The sequence below is a fragment of the Miniopterus schreibersii genome, assembly GCF_964146895.1.
Source record: "Miniopterus schreibersii genome assembly, chromosome: 14".
Taxonomy (NCBI): Eukaryota; Metazoa; Chordata; class Mammalia; order Chiroptera; family Miniopteridae; genus Miniopterus; species Miniopterus schreibersii.
Window position 1 is genome coordinate 17,583,740 of NC_138114.1, and position 25,987 is coordinate 17,609,726.

General features: G+C 36.0%; 1 protein-coding gene and 1 pseudogene across 3 annotated transcripts in view; both read left to right on the plus strand.

The window, feature by feature from the left end:
- Positions 1–25,987, plus strand: part of MICU1 (mitochondrial calcium uptake 1) — a 142,964-nt gene that overhangs the window by 929 nt on the left and 116,048 nt on the right. The gene's annotated exons all lie outside the window — the stretch shown is intronic.
- Positions 20,264–20,825, plus strand: LOC308567305 (PC4 and SFRS1-interacting protein pseudogene; annotated as a pseudogene). Its single transcript has one exon. The product of its transcript is annotated as a PC4 and SFRS1-interacting protein pseudogene (transcript).

The following is a 25,987-nucleotide window of genomic DNA, read 5'->3' on the forward strand; positions in this document are numbered from 1 at the left end:
GTAAGTAGAGGGAGCGTTTTATAGCTAAGGGACTAGAGTAAAAAGTTTCTCTCTGCCTGCGGTACCTGGACAGACCCGTCTCCTTTCTGATGTTTTATAAGTGGATGTGTTCTGTCACGGTGTTTTTGGGTAGACTCTTGGGTGTACCTTCAGTTTGTGTTAAAGCGCCCCTTTGGGTCCTGTGTGCCAGGGATCTCGCAGTGGAAGAAAGGAGTTTGCAGATAAAGTGGAACAGTTTGGAGCGGGTAACTGTAGGAGAGTTTAGGTTTCATTCAACCACGTGACAAATTAGTCACCTGTCGGCATCTTGGGAGGAGGATGGGCCTGCTGTCTTTCTGGTGTTGGACAAGGGAATGAGCTTGTTGATGACCGTCTTAACTTTTTAGAACCTACTGTGTGAACCCACTTGTGGGAGGGAAGGTGGCTCTGGCCTCCAGCGACTCTTTGTTGTCACCCTTCATAGGTCCCTGATTACCGCCTTCCACTTAAGAACCACTCTGGCTACCTAATTATGGCAAGAAAGTGTCACCACGCCTTGTAAGTGCCAGTAATTACTGAGGATTATAAAACATAGAGTAATACTGGCAAAAACAAAGGGTCAGGAGTGGGCTGTGTGCCTGGAGAGAAAGGGGAAGAAAGAGGGAGAGAAACTAATAAAAACTAATAAGCAAGAGGACAAAAGTGTGTATTGCTACCTTCCTTTATAATCTATTGAACATTTACTATATTCAGTAGGTAGACTTTTTACATGCCCAAGGGGAGCATCTTGAGACTGACTTTTGTATAGTGTTTAAGAATAAAACAATAGTAATTTCTCCCATAATGCCGTATTATGTAAAAATAATTATAACTGGAAGATTTAACTGACTCTTCAGACCTTATGTTATTTAATTGATAGTTATCAAACCTAATTTGGCCACTTTTAATGTTTAGTTTTACCTCTTGAGCAACTTTTACAGAGGCTACAGCACTTGTTGAATGTTAACCATTTTTACCCCCATATAGAGTTGGTTATTATATCCCTTTTTAAAAGAGAACCAGTTTTTTAAAAAGTTTACTCACAACTTTTCCCCCCAACTCAAAATAAAAATAGTTTACTTTTGTGCCAAGAGGAAAAGTTAATTTTGGGGGGGCATTTTTTTGTATTATTATTCAGAATATTACAGATGTTCCCTTTTCTCCCCATTGACCCCTTCCACCCCACACCCACCCTCCTCCCCAGACCCTCTCCACACTATCTTCGAAGTCCTTGGGTTGTGCATATGTGCATATAAATTCTTTGGTTAATCTCTTCCTACCCACCCTCCCTCTGACATTCATCAGTCTGATCTATGCTTCCATGCCCCTGAATCTATTTTGTTCATCAGTTTATTAGGTTCTTTAGATTCCACATATGAGTGAGATCATGTGATATTTGTCTTTCTCTGCCTGGATTATTTCACTTAGCATATTATTCTCCAAATCTTTCCATATTGTCCCAAAGGGTAGGAGATCCTTCTTCTTTACAGCTGCGTAGTATTCCATGGTGTAAATGTCCCACAGCTTTTTTATCCACTCATCTCCTGATGGGCACTTGGGCTGTTTCCAGATCTTAGCTATTGTGAATTACACTGCTATGAACATAGGGGTGCATATATTCTTTCTGATGAGTGTTTCAAGATTCTTAGGATATATTCCTGGAAGTGGGATCACTGGGTCAAATGGCAGGTGAATTTTTAGTTGTTTGAGGAACCTCCACACTGTTTTCCATAGTGGCTGCACCAGTCTGCATTCCCACCAGCAGTATACCAGGGAAAAAGTTAATTCTTTTAAAATAGATGTTCTGTACACTTTGGTAAATTATGAGAAAATTGTTAATGCTTTAAGACATTAAATATTGATATCTGAGCATATTTGAGAGGAAAACACAAGAGCAGTATTTTTTAAATTTTTTAAAAATTTTTATTAAATTTTAAAAATATCCAAGGATATTTTTTTCATTGCTTTTCTGAGAGAATGAGAGTGAGAGAGAGAAACATCGATGTGAGAAAGACACATTGATTGGTTGCCTGCCGAATGCAGCCCCAGAGTTGGAACTAGAGCCTGCACCCGAGGTACATGCCCTTGGCCGGAATGGAACCCGGGACCCTTCAATCCGCTGGCTGATACTCTAACCTCTGAGCCAAACTGGCTAGGACACAGGGGCAGTATTTTTAAATGTGTTATATTTCCTATTTTAAAGGTAATAGGTGTTTATTTTGGAAAAATATATATAGAAAATAAAACATTGAAAGTTAAAATCCTAATTTATCTTTTCCCCTGCCACCAGGTAAGTACTAGTTTCCTTGCATGTTTGGGAATCAGCGTGGAAAAGTAGAGTCTGAAGTCACATTCCATGGGAAAGATGGTACTAATAGCACTAGGCTTACATCCTACAACCTTAGAAACTCAGACGAGAGAGAACTTTTGTTTCTCTGTGATTCCAGCAAACTACTGTATGTGGGTCTCATTGGCCTCGCTTGGGTCATTGCCCATCCTAGAGGCAATCTCTGTGGCTAGAGCGATGGAATGCCTTGTGTGGCCAGGATTGGCTCTTGTTCCTACCCTGGAGTGGGGTGCAAGGAGTATACAGTTTCAAGCCACATGAATTAAGGGTAGGAGGCATATAGTTCCTAAAGGAAAATGGAAGTGTTATTTCCGAGAGAAGGGAGACTGGTTGCTCGACAGGCAAAAAAACCAGATGTTCACTTAAATAGTTTTTATATATTTGTTTTTTAATTAAAAGAACTTACTTTCCTTTACCAGTATAAATTAATTATATTTTATAGTTTATATGTTGATTTTTCTTTTTTTTAATCCTCACCTGAGGATATGTTTTTATTGATTTTTAGGGAGTGGAAAGGAGAGGGAGAGAGAGAGAAACATCTATTGGTTGCCTCCTATATGTGCCCTGACTGGAGATTAAACCCATAACCTAGGTATGTGCCCTGACTGGCAATTGAACCTGCAACCTTTTTGGTGTATGGGAGGATGTTCCAACTAACTGAGCCACCCCTCCAAGGCAATTTTTCCTTTTTCAATGTCTGTTATTTTATTAACTTGTTGTAGAAATTAAATTTAAACTCTTCAAGCTCCTGTAGTTGTACTGTTATTACATGTATATAGTACCCTTAATCTAGAGTATTCAGATTTTTTTAACTTTAAATATTATGTATATTTGGCCAGTTGTTAAAACTGGTTTTTGATAAATATTTTTATTACTGTGGGTGAACTTGGGTAAATAACAATGTTCTAAGTATTTAAGTGTATGTAGGTAATATGATTAAATGCTTGATTCTTTTAATTATTTCATGTTTAAAAATCTATTAGCGTAGGAAACCACTTCATTTTGTGCATTATATGAAAAATATATCACTATAATTGTCACTAATGGCTGTCCTTGGGTGTTAATTTCAAAACTAGTTAAGCCCTGGCCAGTGAGGGTCGGTTGGTTGGAGCATCTTCCATACACCAAAGTGTGGCAGGTTCAGTTCCAGGTCAGGGCACATACCCAGGTTGTGGGTTCAATCCCCTGTCGGGACACATATGGGAGGCAACCAATCAATGTTTGTCTCTCACATCTATGTTTCTCTCTCTCTCAAATCTATTTTCTAAAAACTATAGTTAACATTAATGTCTGGTTTTGTATCTGTATGTATTATTCTGATGATACATTCATTGTATTTTTAGAGAAAATATAATTGAAGCAACATTGTTTATTCCACTCTCTTCTCTTCCTTTAAAAGAAATGTTAACAGCTCAGTTCAATGGACATTGGAACTTTCATTGCTGACATTGGCAGTACATGCTTTAGTTTAGACGGATCTATATTCTAAAACCCAACTCCATCACTTCTGGATGTTGAGCAAGTTACTTAATTTCTCTGAACTTGAGTTTATTCTATTTGCAAAATGGAAATAATACCTATCTCATGGGGATATTGCAAGGACTAACTTAATGTATGCCAAGAGTCTTGGATATAGTAGGTTCTCATTATTAACATTAACAAAAAATAATGTCTAACAATATTTTATTTTCCCAGTTTCAGAATGTTTAACTGTGGGGAGAGTAAAACATACAGGTATCTGAGGAATTAACTATATTCTTCATTCAGTTTGTCTTGATTTTAGTAGGTTTTTAAATTCCATATTGCATATATAGCAATAAACTAGAAAACTTTGTTTAAACAAAGTAATTATTAGTGGACTGCCGAAGTATTTGAAGATTGCCTAATTTAAATATGATAACTGTCATGCTAGGGGAATGTATTGAGAGAATTTTACACAAACTGAACTAAGTGAAGTTTAATATTAAGTGGAAGGTATACTATACTAGGGGAGCTAGGTATTGCACACCTTGGAAATTCAGATTAGAATTTATGGTGACTTTTGGTAATAGAAATTATAAAAAAGGATTTGTTTTTATTTTTAAGGATAAGTTCAGGGTTAAACTCCTGTGAAGAAGCAATGCTTTGAGAATATGATATGCTAGATACCTGCAGGTGGAAGAGATAACAGCTTAGAATGTTTCTTGAAAAAACACAACTATGTAACTGAACAGCTTGTGAGAAGTGATTGACATTAAATATAATTAATGATCTGGCATGGGGAAGTAAAATATTGCTGCATTAGGAGGAGAGGTGTTTTAGCCCTGTTTATGAGAAAATAAATAGCTAGAAATGGGTTAGTCTTTATTTCCCCAAACTAAGAGCAACCAGTTTTTTTGCAAATTGTAAATATTTCCTAGGCTAACTAATAATAAATTCAAGGTGGGTTTTACTGACTATGAGGAAATTGAAATTTTAGTGGAATCTTTGAGAAATAGATCCTCATCATTCCTGTCAGCTATACAAATAATAGTTGCATTTCTCTTCAAAGTGATTTAATGTTGGTTATTTAAACTTAAAATGCCTATCCTAATAACATTGCCTGTTCAGACTTGAACAGTTACTTGATTTCCATTTGTAAGCACCAACTTCTTTTTTTTGTTTGTTTGTTTTTTAGTTTAAAACATTACTGATGTCCCTTGTAAGCACCAACTTCTAAAGTATAATTTAAGTTTTGCTTTTTATAGTTTGTTTCTTGAGTATTGGAATTAAATTGGCAAGCTTTTTTTTTTTTTTTCTTTTTAAAAAATGAACATCAGTCTACTATCCTGTTAGGAATAAGCGAACATTCTCTACCATGGCACATAAAGGACATTAGAATCTAAGCTCTAACACATCTCTCTAGTTTAGCTGTTAGGGCTCTTCCTTCCCTTCCTATACCTTCCCGCTTGTTCTAGTCACAGTGATCTACTTTTTGCTCCCCTGCAAGCCATGTCTTTTTGTGTCTTTATACCTTTGCATAGGCTGCTTGCTGTATCTCGAATGCCTCTTCACCATCCTGCCATCCTCCAAATGGCGAGCTACTGTTCATCCTTAGGCTAAGTTAATGAGTTCTTCATAAAACTGCCCTACGCTATCAAGTGGTTATTTTCCTTTGTGGTTTCCGTAATAATTACTTTTCCCTTTAAAAACTATTCTTATTTTGTGGAGCAGTTGTATGTATTGTCTCTGAGACAGTGTTTCTTGATTCCAGGAACAAGTCTTACTCACCATCATATCCTGAGCACCTGTCGTATAGACAAGCTTAGGACATGTTTGGTGAATAAGTTAGTAAGATATTTCATCTGCTTTAAAATCAGAATAGAAACAAGATACGATCCAATAGATTGAGACTGTACTCTGCAACCTTTATCAGTCTGATACATTTAGAGAATTCACTTGGGCACCTCTAGAAAATTCCATGTACACATTCTTCCACACATCAATAAATACGTTTCATCTGTCTAATATGTATCAAGGCACTGGCTCGAGAGGAGAGGAACATCATGTTCCATTCCTTAAGGTGCTCGTGGTCACATGGTGGACACAGACAGACAAATTGATAATTACAATTAAACTTATGCTAATTAAAACTTAAAATTTAGTGATAAAGTTTCACTAGACACATTCCAGGTGCTCAGTAGCCACATACGGCTAGTGGTCACTGTACTGAACAGTGAAGATATAAAACCTGCTCTCATTGCAGCACATTCTATTCAACAGAGCTGTTGTAGATCATTGTAAATAGACTTGAATATGCATTCTGTAGTTTCCCATGATTGTTAATTTTCATTTCAATCACGTTCCTTTCTTGTTAAAATAAAACTTGCTTTCAGATTTGGAAATTGTATTTTTTAAAATTATTGGGTAGAGCCCTAGCCGGTTTGGCTCCGTGGTTAGAGCGTCGGCCCTCCACCTGAAGGGTTCAGCTTGACCAAGGGCACGTGCCTCAGTTGCAGACTCGATCCCCAGCCCTGGTTGGGACTAGGGGGCAACCAATCCATGTGTCTCTCTCACATCGATGTTTCTTTCTCTCCCTCTCCCTCCCCCTCTCTCTCTTTCCCTCTCCCCCTCTCTCTCTTTCCCCCCTCTCCCTCCCTCCCTTCCACTCTCTCTGAAAAGCAATGGAAAAAATATCCTTGGGCACCTTACTCTTAGTATTTTATTTTTTTATTAAATTTATTGGGGTGACATTGCTTAATAAAATTATATAGGTTTCAAGTGTACATTTCTGTGTACATGATCTGTATATTGCATTGTGTGCCTACCACCCAAAGTCAAATCTTCTGTTACATATTCTGCCCCCTTTATGTTTTACTGTCCCCCACCTCCCTTCTCTCTCGTAACCACTATACTGTCGTCTCTGTCTATGAGTTTTTGTTTGTTTGTTTTTCTTGTTTGTTCATTTGTTACTTTTCACTTGTATCCCACATATGAGTGAAATCATGTGGTTCTTAACCTTTTCAGACTGACTTATTTCGCTTAGCATGATATTCTCAACGTCCATCTAAGTTGTCACAAATGGCAGCATTTCCTCCTTTCTTACGGCTGAGTAGTGCTCCATTGTATACATGTACCACATCTTTATCCAGTCATCTATCGAAGAACACCTCAGTTGTCTTTGTCTTGGATACCATGAATAAAGCTGCAATGAACATAGGGGTGCATATATCTTTGTAAATAAATGTTTTCAAATTTTTTGGGTAGATACCGAGAAGATGGGTTGCTGGGTCATATGGTAGGTAACTCTATTCTTAATTATTTTAGGAATTTCCATACTGGCTGTATCAGTTTACATCCCTACCAGCAGTGAATTTCCTTTTTAAGGCTGAATAATATTTCATTATATGTATGCACACATTTTGTTTATCTACTTTTCTTTTGATGGACATTTCGGCTGTTTCTACCTTTTGGCCATTGTGATTAATGCTGCTATGAACCCTGGTATACAGGCATCTGCTTGAGTCCCTGGTTTTAATGCTTTTGGATATATAACTAGGAGTGGAATTGCTGGATCATACGGTGATTCTTTGTTTAACTGTTTTCCTTAGGGGCTGCACTATTTTGCATTCCCACCAGCTGTGCACAAGGGTCCATTATCTCCACATTTTCTCCAACACTTGTTATTTTCTGCCTTTTTTTTTTTTTAATTAATAGCCATCCAAATGGGTGCTAAGTGATATCTCATTGTGATTTTGATTTGCATTCCTTAGTGTTAAGCATCTTTTCATGTGCTTATTTGTATATCTTTCTTGGAGAAATGTCTATTCAAGTCTTTTGCCCATTTTTTAATTGAATTTTTTGTTGTTGGACTAGATAGCTTTTAAATCAAAATATAAGATTTCTTAAAAATGGCAGATTGATTCCATGGCTTTGAAATTCTATTTAGGTTAGAGGAAAAGGAACAAAAATGTCCATTTCCTTGATTAGAATAGCAAGGATAGATAATGGATAAGTTTATGATTAGAATCTTACTTTGCATTTTAGTTAAATGCATTAAAAGGAAGCATTTAAACATTATATATTTATGTAATATTTTAGTGAAATTTATATTACATAATACAGTTTTTATTCGAATTATCACCATCAGCAGCATCCTCTTATATTGCCTTCCAAGCAGACATTTATTTATAATTTACTGTGTGTAGGCACTGTGCTCAGCATTTTACAAGCATTTTCATATTTAATTCTCTTTATAGTAATTTGCATTGTGTTGTTATTCCTGTTTTACGGAAGCACTAAGTTGCCAAGTCTGGCATCACAGGTTTGACTTACTTCAAAATTAATAACCAGTAAGGCCAAGTTAGTGAGGACTGGTATCTAGGATTAATTAACAGAGTACCTTGAATAAGACACTTAGCTTTCTGGGCCTCAGTTTAATAAAACTAAACAAAATGTACAACAACAATATAAACTTACCTACATGTTTAGTAGCACTTTAATTTGTGATGTTCTAATTCTGGCTTTAATTAAATCCTAAAGTTTAAAATATCTTTATGTAAGCAGGGGAAAATCTTATTTAAGTGGGACATCTGTAATACTTTCAATAATAAAGATGAATTTTTTTTAAAAGTACCTGGATAAATAGATAGAGAACAGACAGACAGCTGTCAGAGGGGAGGGGATTTGGGGGGCTGGGTGAAAAAGATGAAGGGATTAAGCAAAAATAAAGAAATACACAACAAACTCATATGGTGATTACCAGAGGGAAAGGGGGGTGGGGCAGGTAGAAGAGGGTATAGAGGGGATAATGGTGATGGAGGGAGACCTGACTTGGGGTGGTGAGCACACAATACAATATACAGATGATGTGTTATAGAATTGTACACCTGAAACCTATATAATCTTATTAACCAATGTCACCCCAATAAAAATAAATAAATAATAAATAAATAAAGTAATTAAGTAAGTACCTGGGTAAACAGAAGTTGGAATAAAGGTTAAAAAGGAAGTAAAATTTCCTATGAAATACCTACTATTTCTGTCAACCTAGCAGGTTTGTTTCTAGAGAAAACATAAATAAAGACAGATTGTTATAAAAGAGTATCTATAAAGATGTCTGTTGCCATGAATGCTAAAAATTATTCCACTGAAATTGTTATTTATGCAGAAAGAGACTTCATTTGGCAGAAATATATAAGTACTCTTCTTACAGATTGGCCCGTGGTGCTAATCAATTCTTCGCTGTTAAAGGAGACTGAGTAACATGTCATAAACACTTGAGTTCTGACATGGAATTGTTATTATATTTTAATATAGGTGTCCAATTTTCTACATCTGGAAATTGAATGTAATGCAAATGAGCATTGGAGCACTGAATTCTTATAAAATACAGAATTCTCTGCAAATGCAAAGTGACATTCTTATTAAATATTGATTCCTTCATTCTGTCTTCACGTATCATTTCTATATCACAGTAGGATTTAGAGGTTTTAATTTAATAGGGAAGCCCATAAAGTATTCTGTGTTCTACAGTACATATAATGCATTGTTGTTGATCAGTATTTTACATTTGTTCCTTTTACACTGCAGTATTTTTTTTTAATTTGCTCTTTCTAGCCCTGGCTGGTGTGGCTCAGTGGTTGAACATCATCCCATGCACCAAGTAGTTACTGGTTCAATTCCCAGTCAGGGCACATGCCAGGATTGCAGGCTCGTTCCCTGTGGCGGTTGTGCAGGAGGCAGCCGATCGATGTTCCACTCTCACATCAATGTCTCTCTTTCTCTCTCTCTCAAACTCAATAAAAATATATTTTTTTAATTATAAAATTTACTCTTTCTCGGGTTATTTTCAGCCTTTTGTAGAGTTAGGCTAGGTTAACCAGTACTTTTGCTATACATTTTCATGTTCAAGCTTTATGAACAAAGCAAACAGACTTAGCAGTGGCTGAATTAGCTGATTAGCAAATTACAAGTGAAGATATGGTTGTAGGTTTACATAGGCCACTTAGGTTTATTCTGTTGTATAATATATGTCATACATAGATATAGCATATATAAAGAAGGCTACATGGGGTATATGTACACTTTAAAGAATAATAATAAAAGTGAACCATGTAGGTAGCCATTACCCAGGATAAAAAAGAACATTTCATCACCCCAGAGCCTCCCAGTTTCGCCTCCCTGATCATAGCCATCTTCAACCTCAGGAGATAAAGTAGCATCTGAAATTTTGCTGATAATCATCATTCAGAGTATCACTAAACAATTTGTTTTTGTCTGGTTTTGAGCTTTATATAGATGAAGTCTAACCATATTTTTTTTTATGATTTGCCTCTTCATTCAACATTATATTTGTGAGACTTACTGTGTGTTACTTTTAAAGCATTTTGGGGGATGTAAATATTTCTGAAATTTGTTTTATAATGTTCCTATCTTTTTTTTAAGTTGTTTAATTTGAAGTAAAAATGTATTAAAAATGTCCGCTTTAAAGAATAATTATAAAGTGAATCCCTGTTTATTCATTATCCAGTTTAGGAATTTGGACATTGCTAGCCCCAGACCCTTCCACCACCCACACTCCCATGTGTTATGTTCCTGTGACAGTTCTCTCCCTTTCTTCAGAGATAACCCCTATTGTGACTTTTATGATGATGAATTTCTTGGTTTTCCTTTATTTTAACATCTCTAAACAATATGGTTGAAATTGTGTTTTTGAACATCATAAAAATGGAATACAACTGTATGTTTTCTTTTTTGTCTTATTCTTCAATTTTATTACTATTATGTGTAAGATTTATCCTTGTGTGTAGTGTAGTTCATTTGCTTTTGTTACCATATTGTATTATAATATGTTAATTACTGTTGTTTTTATCTATTTAAATATTGAAGGACATTTGGGTGGTTACTATAGTTTTTTATTATTAAACAAATAATGTTGTTTCGAACACTCCTGTATATATCTTTTAGAATATGTTTGAATTTTTCTACAGTGAAATCACAGGGTTAAAGGTATTTATGTCTTTATTTATCAAGATAATGTCAGACTTTTCTAAAATGATTGAGACAATTTACTCTCCCGACATCAAGTATGAGAGTTGTCATTGTTCCACATCTTTGCCAATGCATGGTATTGTTGGCCTATTTAATTTTACCAGTCTGTAAAGTGTGAAATGGTATTTAATACAAATTTTAACTTGTATTATCTTGAGAATACTGTTAAACATCTTTTCATGTTTAATGGCCATTTGGATTTCTCTTTTGCCCATTTTTCCTTTTGATTTTTTTTTTCTTTTTTAGGAACTAATAATATAGTCTGGCTGTTAGTCCTTTGATGGTAATATGAGTAGCAACTATTTTGAACCTCTCTGGACTTTACTTTCCACTTTCTTGTAGGGTCTTTTAATGTTGCCTTTATAATGTCTTCTATGGTATCTTTTACTATGAATTTTACATCTTTTACCATCGTTTTTAATATAATGTCTTTTATATTTAATGTTTTTTGGTATTATTAAAAATTTCTTCCCCTACTCTGATATCATAAAAATATTCTCTTATATCATCAGCTTTACATTTTTCCCTTTTTCACCAAAGTATTTAATCGTGCAATTGGCATATGTGTATTGTGAATCCATTTTAATTCTATCTTTATGCATACCGATGTCCCAGCTCCATTTATTGAGAAATCTTATTTTTCCTACTGATCTGCTATTCCCACCTCTATCATACTTGAAGTATCTGTATTTATGTGGATCTGTCTTGAGCCTTTTAAATTTTTTCCATTGTTTTATTTGTACCTCTGTGCCAATAGCACATTGTTGTAAGTACTGAGATTTGTAGTGAGTTTTAATGTTATAGCAGGTTCTATTACCTTGTTTTTTTGGCTCTTTTTTTTTACACATGTCTTGGCTTTTCTTGGCCCTTTGTACTTCTGATTTATTTTAGGGCCCATTTGTCAAGGTCCACTGAAATTCCATTGGGATTTTCATTGTTGTTTAGTTTGGAGGAAAATTGCCATCTCTGCAAATTTTCCCCCAGTTTATTAACATGGTATATCTATACACTTATTTAGATCTCAGATCTTTAAAGAAGTCTTTCGATGAAGTCTTGTGATGTTCTCTATAACTTTTTGCACATCTTTTTTTAGACTCATTCCTAGGTCCTTTGTATTTCTGTTTTTTATTTCTTCTATTTTTATTTTGTTTTTCTTTTAATTGTTGAGATAGATACTTTATTTTGTTCTTTTTTTTCTAATAAATGTATTTAAAACTAAGCATTTTCCTTTTTTTAAATATATCTTTATTGATTTCAGAGAGAGGAAGGGAGAGAGAGAGAGAGAGAATCATCAATGATGAGAGAGTCATTGATACGCTGCCTCCTGCACACCCCCGACTGAGGATCAAGCTGGCAACACCGCCGGAATGTGCCCTGACTGGGAATCCAACAGTGATCTACTGGATCCTAGGTCGATGCTCAACCGCTGAGCCACACCCCGCCGGGCAGCATTTTCTTTTAAATAGTGCGCCCCACAAGTATTTTTATAAACACAGTCGTATATTCACCACAATAATCAAGATGTAGAACAGTTAGTTCCATGACCCCCAGAAGAAATTGCCACATGCCCCTTTGAGTCAACTGCTTCCCCTTACCCCTAATCTCTGGCAACCATTGATCTGTTTTCTGTTGCTATGGTTTTGCCTTTTCTGCAATGTCATATAAATGGAATCATACAGTATATAGCCTAGCTTTTAAAATTGCTTTAAATTTATCATGTAGTAAAGTTGACTTTTTCTCTCTTGGTTTACAGTTCTATGATATTTAATACATGAATTTTAATAATATAGACTCAATTTACTACCACCTTGATCAGGATACAGAAAAGTTCCCCCAAACGCATTCATGCTATCCCTTTATAGTCACACCCTCCTCTACCTCTATTTCCTGGCAACCACTGATAAGTTCTCCATCACTAGTATAAATAGATGGTGTGTAACCTTTGAGACTGGCTTTTTTCACTCTGTATAATGCCTTGAAATTCATCCAAGTTATTGCATGTACCAGCAGTTTATTCCTTTTTATTGTGGTTGCATTTCATGTATGGGTATGCCACAGTTTGTTCATCCATTCAACTGTTGAAAGACAGTTCTTGGCAATTATAGAGATTCTGTAACATTCATGTACAGGTTTTATGCGAACATAAGTTTTTATTTCTCCAGGGCAAATACTCAGGAGTGGATAATGTTGGGTCATATGATAAATGCTTGTTAAATTTTATGAGAAAATGTCAAACTGTTTTCCACAGTGACTGTACCATTTTGAATTCCTACCAGAACTATATAAAAGTTTCACTTGTTTTGCATCCTTGCTACACTTAGTATCGTCAGTCATTTTTTCTTTTAGCCAAATATGTGTGTAGTGGTATCTCATTGTGGTTTTAATTTGCATTTTGCTAATGGCTAATCATATTAAACACCTTTTTATGTGCTTATTTTTATGAATAGAGGTGCTGTGAACATTCATTTACAGGTTTTTGTGTGAACATGTTTTCATTTCTCTATGATAATTACCTAAAATTCAGCTAAAATTTTTCATAAATTGCTAAAGACCAATATAAGGTAGTGTTAGAGTATAGAATCTTTGCAAACCATAGACACAAGGAGAGTTCACACCCACTCACAGGATCTTCTCAGTGGGTATCAACCAGAAGCTCATCAACAAGATTGGAGGAAAGGGCAAGAGGCAGAGAAAGCTCCTCCCCGGGTCTCAGCCCATAGTAGGGGAGCATCCAGCACAATGAGAAAAGCAGAAAGTCCTTTTCAGACTCTTTTCCCCCCTAAGTAACGAAAGCCTTAGGGCACTGGGAAAGGATAGCAAACCCTGTCACCTCAGAGTACAGGTGAAAATTTTGAGTTTAAGGGAAGGAAAAGAAAAACAAATCCTCAATCTGTGGGGGGAGGGGCAGAAAACTGTCAGAAACCCAGATCATCAGAAGCCCACACATGAGGAGAGACAGGGCCACTGAGAAAGCCCCATGCTGACCGAGTGACAAGATCTCTGCTGAAAACTGTGGCTATACCTGGATAGCAGAGAACCCATCACTACAAGGCTAGCACGCACCAAGTAACATGCGCTCAGAGGAAAAATAATACTTACAAAGGAACCAAAGGTAAAAATAACAGCAAACTCCTCAGAAATGATGAAAGCCAATTTCTGTTGCTGTTCCTTCACTCCTGAATTTCCAAGTTTCCCTCTATTATTGTTTTGTTTTATCTGAAAAACTTTTAGTAGTTTTTTAGAGCAGGTCTGCAGGCAAAGAATTCGCCTGGACTATCATGTTTTGGCACTACAGATTTTATTTAAATTGTATGAAGAGTCCTGGATATTTTTGCTTTAGCAGGTATTTGGCCCAGTTAGGTTCAGGTTGCAGATCCTGCCTTTTGTGGGTTGTAGTTTCAACGTCAGTTTAGTTTTCATAGCCTTTGAAGTACTGTTCAGATTTGTCCGATGTGTTCACCACACAGTGGTCAGTCTTGGACCTTGATGGTGGTTTACCCCATATTTTAGTTCACAGATTCTTTGATACGCTGCTTGGGCTAAGACCCATATGTGTGCACCTTGCAGGTGAGCTCAGGAGATCGTACTGAACCTTCTGCTTTCACTTGATTAAGCTCCTCTTCTATGTGATACCCCATCACTTACTTGCTTCCAAGGAGCCCTCGTCTTTTGACTCAATCCTGGAATTTTCTTTTCTCTGTCACATAATTCGACTACATCAGCCTTCTGGGTACAGTGACCACAGGATAGAGAAATAAGCAAAAGTGATCCCTCCAGTGCCCTTAGAGCACAGTTCCTCTGGTTAGAGAATGTTTTCCTTCTTCTGATTTTAGATGCCTTCCCAGCTGCTGGTTCCTGTGCACTGCTGTAGAAGCGCATTGTAGCTGGGGTGGTTGAAAACACGCGTGCGCGCGCACACACATACACACACACACTCACTCCAGGGAATTTCTTGGACTCTCTCTCACTCAGAAAACCCCTTTCCCACACATCAAACTATAAATAAATGGCACTTCTTGGAGATCTGTGTGCATCCAGTGTACACACCTGGTGTCAGGCTAACTTTGAATTCTGGCATGGAGAGATCAGAGGAAAATATTGGGCAACTCACTGCCATTTCAGTGCTCCCTTGAGATTTATTACCTTTTCCATTCTGCCTGCTAACATTTACTTTTCAGAGTTCTCAGATAGGTACTCTATCCAGGACTTTCATTGCATTCAGTGGGAAAGACAGGAAGCAGTATACTCGCTTCATCTTAACTGGAACCAGAATCTCTGTAGTCAAGTTTCAAATATTTTTTTATTTTTTTTTAAATATATCTTTATTGATTTCAGAGAGAGGAAAGCAGAGGGAGAGAGAGAGATGGAAACATCAATGATGAGAGAGTCATTGATTGAGCCCGCAACCCGGGCATGTGCCCTGACAGGGAATCGAACCCCGATCGCCTGGATCCTAGGTCGACGCTCAACCGCTGAGCCACGCCCGGCCGGGCGAGTTTCAAATATTTTTATTATGAAAATTTCAGACATACACAAAACTCACATGTACCCATTACCTAGCTTCACCATTTATCAACATTTGGCCGACGTTATTTCTTCTGTAACTTCCTATTCTCATCGTCACTTGACTTTTACATACAAAATTCAGATGGCACTTCATTTTGTTTTATGTGCCTCGTTTCTATAATTTTTGTGTGTATAATATGCAGTTGCTCAGTGTTCTATATGTGTCCATTATATTAAGTTGTTGATAAAAATATTTCATGTCCTTACTGGTTTTAAAAATATCCTTATACATTTTCTTATCCTGCACAATCCTTTCTGAAGTCTAAGCTCTGTAAAGTAATAATATATGATTGTGTTATTCCATATGTAGCATTTGTATTACAGGGCACTAAAGGTAGTTTTCTTTTTTGTGTGACCTTGAACTCTATTTGTCCAAATTCTTTTAAGCTGTTATAGAAATTAATATTTAAGAGCTTTAGGACCACATATGATGTTTATGTAATATATTGTTATCATGCCAGTACATTACATATTTGAATTCTAGCTTGAAAATCTTAGAGGCTGGAGAAGGTACATTTTCACTTTTGATAGTGTGAAGTGGTATCTCATTGTGGTTTCGTTTTGCCTTTCCCCAAGGACTAATGATGCTGAGCATGTTTTCATGCACTTATTAGCCATTTGTGTATCTTCCTTGGAGAAATGTCTATCCAAGTCCTTTGCCCATTTTTAAATTGGATTGTCCTTTTTGGTTGAGATGTAGAAGTTTTTAGTATACCTTGTATATGATTTGCAAATATTTTCTCCCCTTCTGTGGGTTGTCTTTTCATTCTCCTGATACTGTCCTTTGTTGCACAAAAGTTTTTATTTTCATTAAGTCAATTCATTTTTCTTTCTCGTTGCCTGTGGATTTGGTGTCCATTGCCAAATCCAGTGTCATAAAGATTTCCCCATATGTTTTCTTCTAAGAGTTTTATAGTTTTAGCTCATATGTTTAGGTCTATGGTCAATTTTGAGTTAATTTTTATATATAGTATAAGGTAAGAGTCCAGTTTCATTCTTTTCCATGTGGACATACAGTTTTCCCAGCACCATTTGTTGAATAGAAGTCCTTTCACCATTGAATGGTCTTGGCACCCGAGCTGAAAATCATTTGACCACACATATGAAGGTTTATTTCCAGGCTCTGTATTTTATTCCATTGGACCATATGTGTCTTTATGCTAGTACCACACTGTTTTGATTGCTGTTTTTTGTAATAAGTTTTGAAATCAGCAAGTGGGTTTTTTTTCAATATTGTTTTGGCTATTTGGGGTCCCTTGAGATTTGGTATGAATTTTTTAAAAATACTTTATTTTTTAAAGGGCTGTTTTATGTTCACTACAAAATTTAAGGGAAGGTACAGAGATTTCCCATATACCCTCTGCATTTGTACATGCATAGCCTCCCTTATTAAGCCAAACTTGACAGAGATTAGAAAAATAAGACTACAATCTATAGTAAATATAGGTGCAGAAATCTTTAAAAATAATTTTTTTAATTGACTTTTAGAGAGAGGAAGAGAGAGAGAGAGAGAGAAAGGGAGGGAGAGAGGAGAGGAGAGATTTATGTGAGAAACATCAATCGGTTGCCTCCCGCATGCTCCCTGACCAGGGATCGAACCCAAAACCTAGGTATGTGCCCTGACTAGAAACAAACCCACTACCTTTTGGTGTATGGGTGATGCTCCAACTAGCTGAGCCACACTGGCCAGGGCTAGCTGCATAAATCTTAAATGAAATAGTCAGAATCTTAAACTCATGTTTTAAAAAATTTATTTACAATAAAATTGACTATTTTTTTGCTGTGCATTTCTGTGAGTTTTAACACTTGTATAGATTTGTGTGGCCATCATCATAGTCTGGATACAAAGTATGTAGTTCCTTCGTAGTCAAACCCTCTACCTACTGGTAATCTCTGGTAATATGATCTTTTCTCCATCGCTATAGTTTTACTTTTCCAGAATGTCATATAAAAGTGGATAACCTTTTGAAACTGGCTTCTTTCATCATCATCATCATCATAATACCTTTGAGGTTCTTGTTGAGCATGTCAATAATTAATGATTGATTGATTGACTGATTGATTGCTGCATGGTGTTCCATTATATGGATGTACTAGAGTTTGTTTATCCATTCAACTGTTGAAAATTATTTATTTCCAGTTTTGATGATTATGAATAAAACTGCTGTAAACATTCAAGAACAGGATTTGTGTGAACATAAGCTTTAATTTCTAAGGTAAATAACTAGGAGTGTACCATCTTGCCTTCCCACCAACCGTGTATGAGTGTTACAGTTGCTCTGTATCTTTGATATTATCAGGTATTGTTGGTTTTAGTATTGTGTTTGTTTTTGTTTTTTAGACATTGTAATAGATATATAGTGGTATCTAATCGTCTTTTCATTTTCAGTTCTCTAATAGCTAATGATGTTAAGCATCTTTTCATGTGTTTATTTGCCATTTACATATCTTCTTTGATGAGGTGTGTATTTAGATCTTCTGTCCATTTTTTAATTGATTTGTTTGTATATACTCTATTGTGATTATAGAAAATTCTAAAAAATGCAAACTCATCTCCAGGGCAGTGGTAGTACTGGCGCCTTGCAGGCACTTAAAAAGTCCGAGAAAGGGGAACTTTTCTTTCTGACCAAGCAACTGTGGTCCCAAGATTTTGCCCCCACCTTCACCCCCGTGGAATATTTGGCAATGTATGGAGACATTTTTGGGAGAGGAAACTTTGGGTTAGAGGAGAAAAGAGAAGTCAATGTAGGATATCTGAAGGGCTTTGAGGGTTTTTGGCTTCTATGTTTTGGGAGGTGAAGTGATATTTCTGTGAGCATTTGACCTTTCCATCACAGAATCACAGCATGTCAGATAGAAAAGATTCTGGGAGACCATGTAACCCCACTCCCCTAATTTTATAGATAAGAACACTTGAGATCAGATAGTATCCAGAGCTTAAATTTGACTCTCTGGGATAAGACTTCTCAGTCCAAGGTACTTTGCTTTTTTACACATCATTGCTTCCGTCTCTCTTTTTGTGTTTAGGAATACTTTCTATTTACAAGAAGGCCAGGCGAGAGCTGCGTCCTAGGGAAAGATGAAGGGAGGCATTTGGATTACCATCTAGGTCGACTTCCCGTCAAGCAGCAGCTTGGTGTGGGGATAAACACTGGGCATTTGTGCTTGTTTGTGCTCTTAGAAACTGGCCATGGATGATGGAACAGGAAACCCAGTTCTTAGGATGTATTAATAGCTCTCTTAGTCCTGAGAGCTGTCAGGCTAAAAGTGCCTTGGAATGACTTGCAAGTTTAAGGTGTGAATAGAAGAGAGAAAGGAAAGAAAAGCAGTAAGAGAAGAGAAACAGGGAATAAGGTTGCATTTCATGGGGCTGGTAGAATGCTCTGGAACTGCTCTTTCAGGTCCTAACTACTTACAATAAAGTTCAAGGTAGTAGTATTTTAGTATTTCATTTTTTAGGAGCTTCCTGTTTTCAAATCTGGTCAGAATAATCCCGGTCTTTTCTAATACCTCCGTCAGGATTTTAGTATACTCACTTTCTCTTGTGATGATTATATACCTATCAGAAAAATATTGATGGTTACCTCTGTTTGTAGGTACATTTGATTGATCTGTAGAGCTTAGCAGAGTCAGCTTAATATATTTTGAAAGATGAAGTTAAAGTAGTTTCTTTACAGATCTTATCCAGTGTTATATATATGTTTTTATTTTGTTAGTTCCTCTTTTGTCTGTACAAAACAGGGATTTGATAACTATTAGTATTAGCTGCTCTTAATGCTGTAAGTTAGTTCTGGTTAGTTTTCCATATCTAACATCTTTCTCAACCAGGGTCCCTCATCTGAACCACAGAACAACAGCAGCAAAATTTCAGTGATTACTTTTCAATTTCCTCCTATTGGCACAAAACTACTACCATTCTAGAGGTGTAGGAGAACTGTTAGTTCATTGTCCAATGGATGTCTGCACTCTCTCCTGGAGCACCTGCTGAGAAAGGCTGCAAGAGTCCAGTAACTATGTTTTGTCATTAACTCCCCACAATTGCTACATAGGCAAAAAGTAGGTTGCAACTGGTGAAAGAGTGAAAGTAAGAAGGACTATGGGGTTTTTTATCTGTTTTATCCTGTTTGGAGGAATATTGTGCAGTCATAAGTGTAATTGAGTAATTTCTCAAAGAATATGGAACATGTATAGTTATTGTGAGTGAATCTAGGCAAATGGTATTTACAAATGGAAAATGCCTTATAGTAGGAAATACTTTTTAAATTCATAGTCGCTTTTCTTAGCAGTTTTAGGTTCAAAGAAAAGAAATGAGTGAGAAATACGGAGTTCCCATGTACCCCTTCACTTTGTCCCCCAGTTTCCCCTTTTTAATACCTTGCTTTAGTGTGATACACTTGTTACAAGAGATGAACCAGTATTGATATATTATTAAGTAAAGTGCATAGTTTACATTCGGGTTTATGCTTTGTGTTGTACATTCTATAGTGGTTTTTTAATTGTGGTAAAAAACACATTAAATTTATCATCTTAACCATTCTTAAAGTGTGCAGTTCAGTAGTGTTAAGTATATTCACGTTGTTGTATACAAATCTCTCGAACATCTTCATCAGAAAATAACTTTTTAAAGTGTGTCACGGGTCTAATATCTAAGAGGCTGGTAAACTATGGATCTATGTCCTTTTCATTTTTCAAACTTTCTATAACATTGAAAGAAAAAGCCTCTGTAAGAAAGAGCTGATCAGTGGCCTGCCTGGGAGCCAAGATGCTGCCCTGGGCTGCGACGTTCTGGGCTTTGAAGCCCCAGCATCACCCATTGCAAACATGCCTCTTAACTTCAGACCTGGAGGCCTCATCTTCCCCGGGATGAAGTGTTGTCCTCATTGGCCAGCTCAGGTGGGTGAAGCTCCTCATGGAGCTATAAGACCACCCACAAACAAACTACCCGTTTTCTTTTTTGGAACTCATGAGACTGCTTTTTTAGGACCAAAGGATATATTTCCTTACTCAAAAAATAAGGAAAAGTATGGAAAACCAAATAAATGAGAGGTTTTAATGAAAGTTTATGGGAGATAGATAACAATTCGAAAATGAAATTTTCAAGTCAACAGGCATCAGCTGAACAATCAAAGGTGTCATCTGATGTGGAAAAAAGAAACTAGTGTTTCAAAGGAGGATACTGACCATGAAAAAAAGCCAGCAGTGAGGACGTGACTAAAGCACTTGACATAACCGCTCCAAAAGCTACCAGAGAGGAAGGGAGAGAGACGCAGAAGTGCAAGTGGAAACCTAGGAGGCAGGAGTAGTGAGAACACCAACAGCATCTGTTAATCTAAAAGTGAATCCTAAAAGAGGACAACCTGTGGCTACAGACAGTCCTAATTGATACAAGTATTAAGTTCTGTGCATTTTCCTCTGACCACTGTTTCACATGTATCAAGTGGATCCTGATAGTGTATTCATTATCATTTTAAAAGTAAATTCTATTTAAAATTTAGATATAATTGACATAACATTACATTCACTTCAGGTGTAATTTACTAATGATGTGATATTTGTATGTATTGCAAAATGATCACCACAGTAAGTCTAGTTAACATCCATCAGCACACATAGTTACAAGTTTTTTTGTTGTGATGAGAACTTCTAAGATAGAATATCTTAGCAAATCTATTTCAAATATGCAATACAGTATTAATATATGTACATTATATCTCCAGGACTTGCTTATTTTAAAACTGAAAGTTTGCATCTTTTGATCACCTTCACCCATTTTGCTCACACCTTACCTCCCACCTCTGGCAACCACCAATCTGTTCTCTGAGCTTTCTTTTTTTTCTTTTGATTTTATATAAAAGTGAATCTTACACTGTATGATATTTGTCTTTCTCTGTGTGACTTAATTCAGTTAGCATAATGCCCTCAATGTCTATCCATGTTGTTGCAAATGGCAAGATTCCCTTCTTTTTTATGGCCAGTTATGTTCAATTGTATATACCAATGAAAAGCAGCCCACGGTGTCCTATCTGTTCAGCTGTTGCTGATGGACACTGAGGTTACTGACATGACTTAACTATTGTAAATAATGCTGCTGTGAACATGGAGGGGCCAATATCTCTTCGATAAATACCCAGAAGTGAAATTGCTGATCTCAACACATTAGCTCATCCTAGAGGTTTTACAAAATTTATATTAGTCATCGTTGTTTCTGTAGTTTCCTGGGTGGTTCGTTTGTTTTTGTTTAAAATAGGCTATTTCTTTGGCTGATGTTTTTCCTTCTCCACACTTTGTTTTTCAGTGCAGTTGTTCAGAAAAGGAAATTGCCACTCTTTGCTTCTTCCTTCACCAGCCATACGTTTCAGGTTTTATTATTGCAGTAAAAAAGGCTCTGTGGTGTGTGTGTGTGCATCTATTTTGAGAAGTTGAATTGTGGAGGTATCTGGAAGGCGAGTCCTATAGCATATTGACCTTTTCCCTAGCATCTTCATTTGGCGTGAATATGTACAAAAGTCGGTGTCAAACCTAACATTTCTGTGAGATGATTCTTGTTCCTACAGTAATTATTTTTTTACTGTTAGAGACTTGTATGACTTAAATTAACTTTGCATTCTCACCCAGATTATTTAAAATAGTTCTGAAGAGAGTTAGCTGAAGTGTGAGTTTTCCTCGTTTATTCCGTCAGTAATGTCACTTTGAGGTATGAAAATGCATCTTTTCTAGATGTGAACATTAATCTTTACTGTATCTTGGCAGTCATCCTGGTGCCTTTAATGCAGAACTTTCAATCTGATTAATTTCATCTAAAATAAATGTATGGGGAGGTTTTAAAAATTATTTGGCATAATTAAAGCCTAAGATATTTCCAGTAGCTTATTTCACTCCTCAGGTAAAATGACAAAGCAAAAAAAATGACAAAGTCTTCTAAGATAACGCATCCAGCCAAACTCATTTGTAAAGAATGCTTAGCTTTTTTATACCCTAAGTAAATCTTCCTCGGTGTCTTTCTTGAGCCCTTTCCAACTTTCTAAGCTAATGTAATATTTCCTTTCTTTGAATCCCTGTTATGTTCTTGTGGCTCTTATCTTTTTTTCCTGCCTTGCCTTACTGTTATTTCAATAGTTGTTTTATGTCCACTACCAAGTAATAAGGTGTTTGTAGGTCTGTGTCTTGCTCATTTTTGTCCTCTTGCTGTGCCCACACAATGCTCAATAAATAGCTCATTAATGACTTGAATGAAATAATGGCAGTTGGATATTTTGGAGTATGTGAAATTTGCTTAAACCAGTGAGGCTAATAATGTAGGATGCCCTCTCATTAATAACCATTCAGGATGATTTTCTTCTAACAATAAATGCGAAATACTTTTACCTTTTGTTTTTCTGAAATGAACTCTTAAAGCCAGAAAGTACTTACACATAAGTACCACCCATACTTTGTATCTCCCAGAATAGTCTTGGGTAAGGCTTTTACTAATTACATTGTTGGCTAGTAGTAGAGCTAGAAAGAGAACCTAAGTCTTTTGATACCTGCTCTAGTGTAATTGAACAGTAATATATTGTTATTGCTGTTAGTAATAACTTCCGATTCATTAATTGGCACTGAAGAGACTACAAAGCCTAAAACACTTCTTATCTTTCGATTTGTGATCTCCTTGGCAAGTTGACGGGTATACATTAAAATGACTTAATAAAAAGGTACCATAATAGTGATACAGAATGTTAATTCTATAGGAATTCAGACGAAGAAGTCAAGAGTGATGATGATTTTACCTAACTCTTAAGGATGAGGTGAAATTTCACTTGAGCCTTAAGGAAAAGTTGGTTCCAGGAATAGTACAGAAATTGTCTGTCATGCTAAGACACTTAGAAACAATGATAAAACCAAGACAGAAACTTGACTAAGTTCATTTCTAGTCTAATAGGTTATCTGTTATACAGTCAACATATTTATAATTATTTAGCATTATTCAACATGACATTTCTATTTAAATCAATAAACACTTGAATGTGTTTAATGCCCAAAGTATTGTGTTAGGCTTTTTATATTGTATTAGACTCAGTACTCATGTTCTAGCTTTCAGGCAGCTACATAAGCCCAGTTTAGTGAGCTCTATGGGTTTAAAACTGTGAATATGAACCCTATTATGACAGTGTGTTAATTATAATAATTCTTAGTGTCTGCAGAAGGCATAACTTATCTGGCTAATCTGAAGCTACTTAAACCTGCTCTCAGAAGTCCATATATCTTAAATACAGCAATAGCAGATGCTCATTTTTTTCTATTCTCCTGTTCCTGGAAACTATTGTTTTCATACATTACACATCTTTTGGGGATAACACACACCCTTTGCAAAGAAGCATGGCTGTATCTATGAAAGTTAAAATGATCACACTACTTTTAACCCAGCAGTTTCATTTCTAGATATTCACCCCATAGATAGACTTGAATAAAAATAAATGCACAGGAAAAAAGTCTCCGTAGCTATGTTTGTAAACTGCGCTGTTATGAACATATTCCTTCTGATTGGTGTTTCTGGCTTCTTAGGAAATATTCCTAGAAGTGGGATCACTGGGTCACAAGGCCAGCTCCATTTTTAATTTTTTGATGAACCTCCACACTGTTTTCCATAGTGGCTGCATCAGTCTGCATTCCCACCAGCAGTGTACCAGGGTTCCTCTTTGTCCACACCCTCGCCAGCACGTGTCATTTGTTGATGGAGCCATTCTGACAGGTGTGAAGTGATACCTCATTGTGGTTTCAATTTGCATCTCTCTGATGATTAACAGTGTTGAGCATTTTTTCATCTCTTGGCCATCTGTATGTCCTCTTTGGAGAAGTGTCTATTCAAGTCTGCTGCCCATTTTTTTGATTGGATTGTTTGTCTTCCTTTCGTTGAGTTGTATGAGTTCTTACATATTTTGGAAATTAACCCCTTAATCAGATATATCATTGGCAAATATGTTCCCCCATACAGTGGGTTCCCTTTTCATTTTGATGCTGGTTTCTTTTTCTGTGCAGAAGCTTTTTATTTTGATGTAGTCCCTTTTGTTAATTTTTTCTTTTGTTTCTCTTGCCCTAGGCAATGAATCAGTGAAAATTTTCCTCCTGAGATGCCTGATATTTTGCTGCCTATATTTTCTTTTAGGATTTTGATGGTTTTATGACTTACATTTAAGTCTTTTATCCATTTTGAGTTTAATCTTGTGTATGGTGTAAGTTGGTGGTCTATATGTATTTTACCTTTAAACTTCAACAAAATGCTTATAAGAAATACTATATATTTACATGGATAAATGCATAAGCGTAGTTTTAAAGCTAAAATAGTATAGTATAAAAATTTTGTCTCTTATCTCACTCATCTCCCATCCCAACCAGCACCATTGCGGTTACATTTTTTTATGGCCTCCCACAGTTACTTAATAAGAACATGCAAATATGCATTCTTACTCTCCCTTTTTACATAAAAGGTAGTGTGCCATATGTGCTATTCCATACCTTGCTACATTTAGATAATAGTGTCTCTTGAAACTCTTTTCAAATCTATATATCGTATTGCTACATGGTATTGCCTTGTATATATTTATCATAGTTTAATCAGTCCTATCTTGATGAACATTGGGGCTGTGGGTGTTTCCTAGATTTTTGCTGTTACAAACCATGATGCAATGAATAACTGGTACATGTATGATTTCACAGGTGTGTAAGTATATCAGTAGGGTATTTTAATAGGAGTGAATTTGCTGCGTCAATGTATACAGTTTTTATATGGATGATTTTGGTGGATGTCACCAACTTGCCCACCATAAATTATACCAATTTACACATTTCTCAGCAGTGGCATTTCTATAGCATTGCCAACAAGTACGTTTTCAAACTTCAGGATTTTTGCCAGCTCGACGAGTGGAAAGCAGTATATCCGTATTTATTCTCTTATTATGAGTTAGATTAAGTATCTTTTTATAGTTTTCAGAGCCATTCTTACTTATTTTTCCAACTTTTTATATCTTTATGCTACCTTTCTGTTTGTGAAATAATATTTTAACAATATTTTATGATTATCATTTTTAATATTTATATTACATTGGATTACATTATTATACCATTGTTTATCTTTCTATAGTTGGCATTTTATCTCCTTTTGGAGTGTGTCTATTTATTTTGCTGAGACTGGCAAAAATCCAGTCCCCTTTAGATTATTTTTTGGGAATCAGGAGTTCTAAGATCGATTGTAGGTTTTTTAATTAATTAGCTATGAGTAAACCACATAACTTATCTGGATCTCAGTTCCTTCATCTGTAAAATAAGGATATTGAATTAAATGATTTCCTGGTTCTGTGACCCTTTGAAATTTACCAAAAGCAATACATCAAATTTAATAGTCTTGAAATAAATAGATACAGAAACATGGCAATGATGTACTGTTGCAGGTTTAAAAAACTTGTTCTGTTTCTTCTTGGATATATAATGCTTTTCTTTGGTAACAAAATTATCTTTCACTTGCCTCCCTTGACATATCTTGGTTAGAAATACCTCTTCATCATTTTTCAG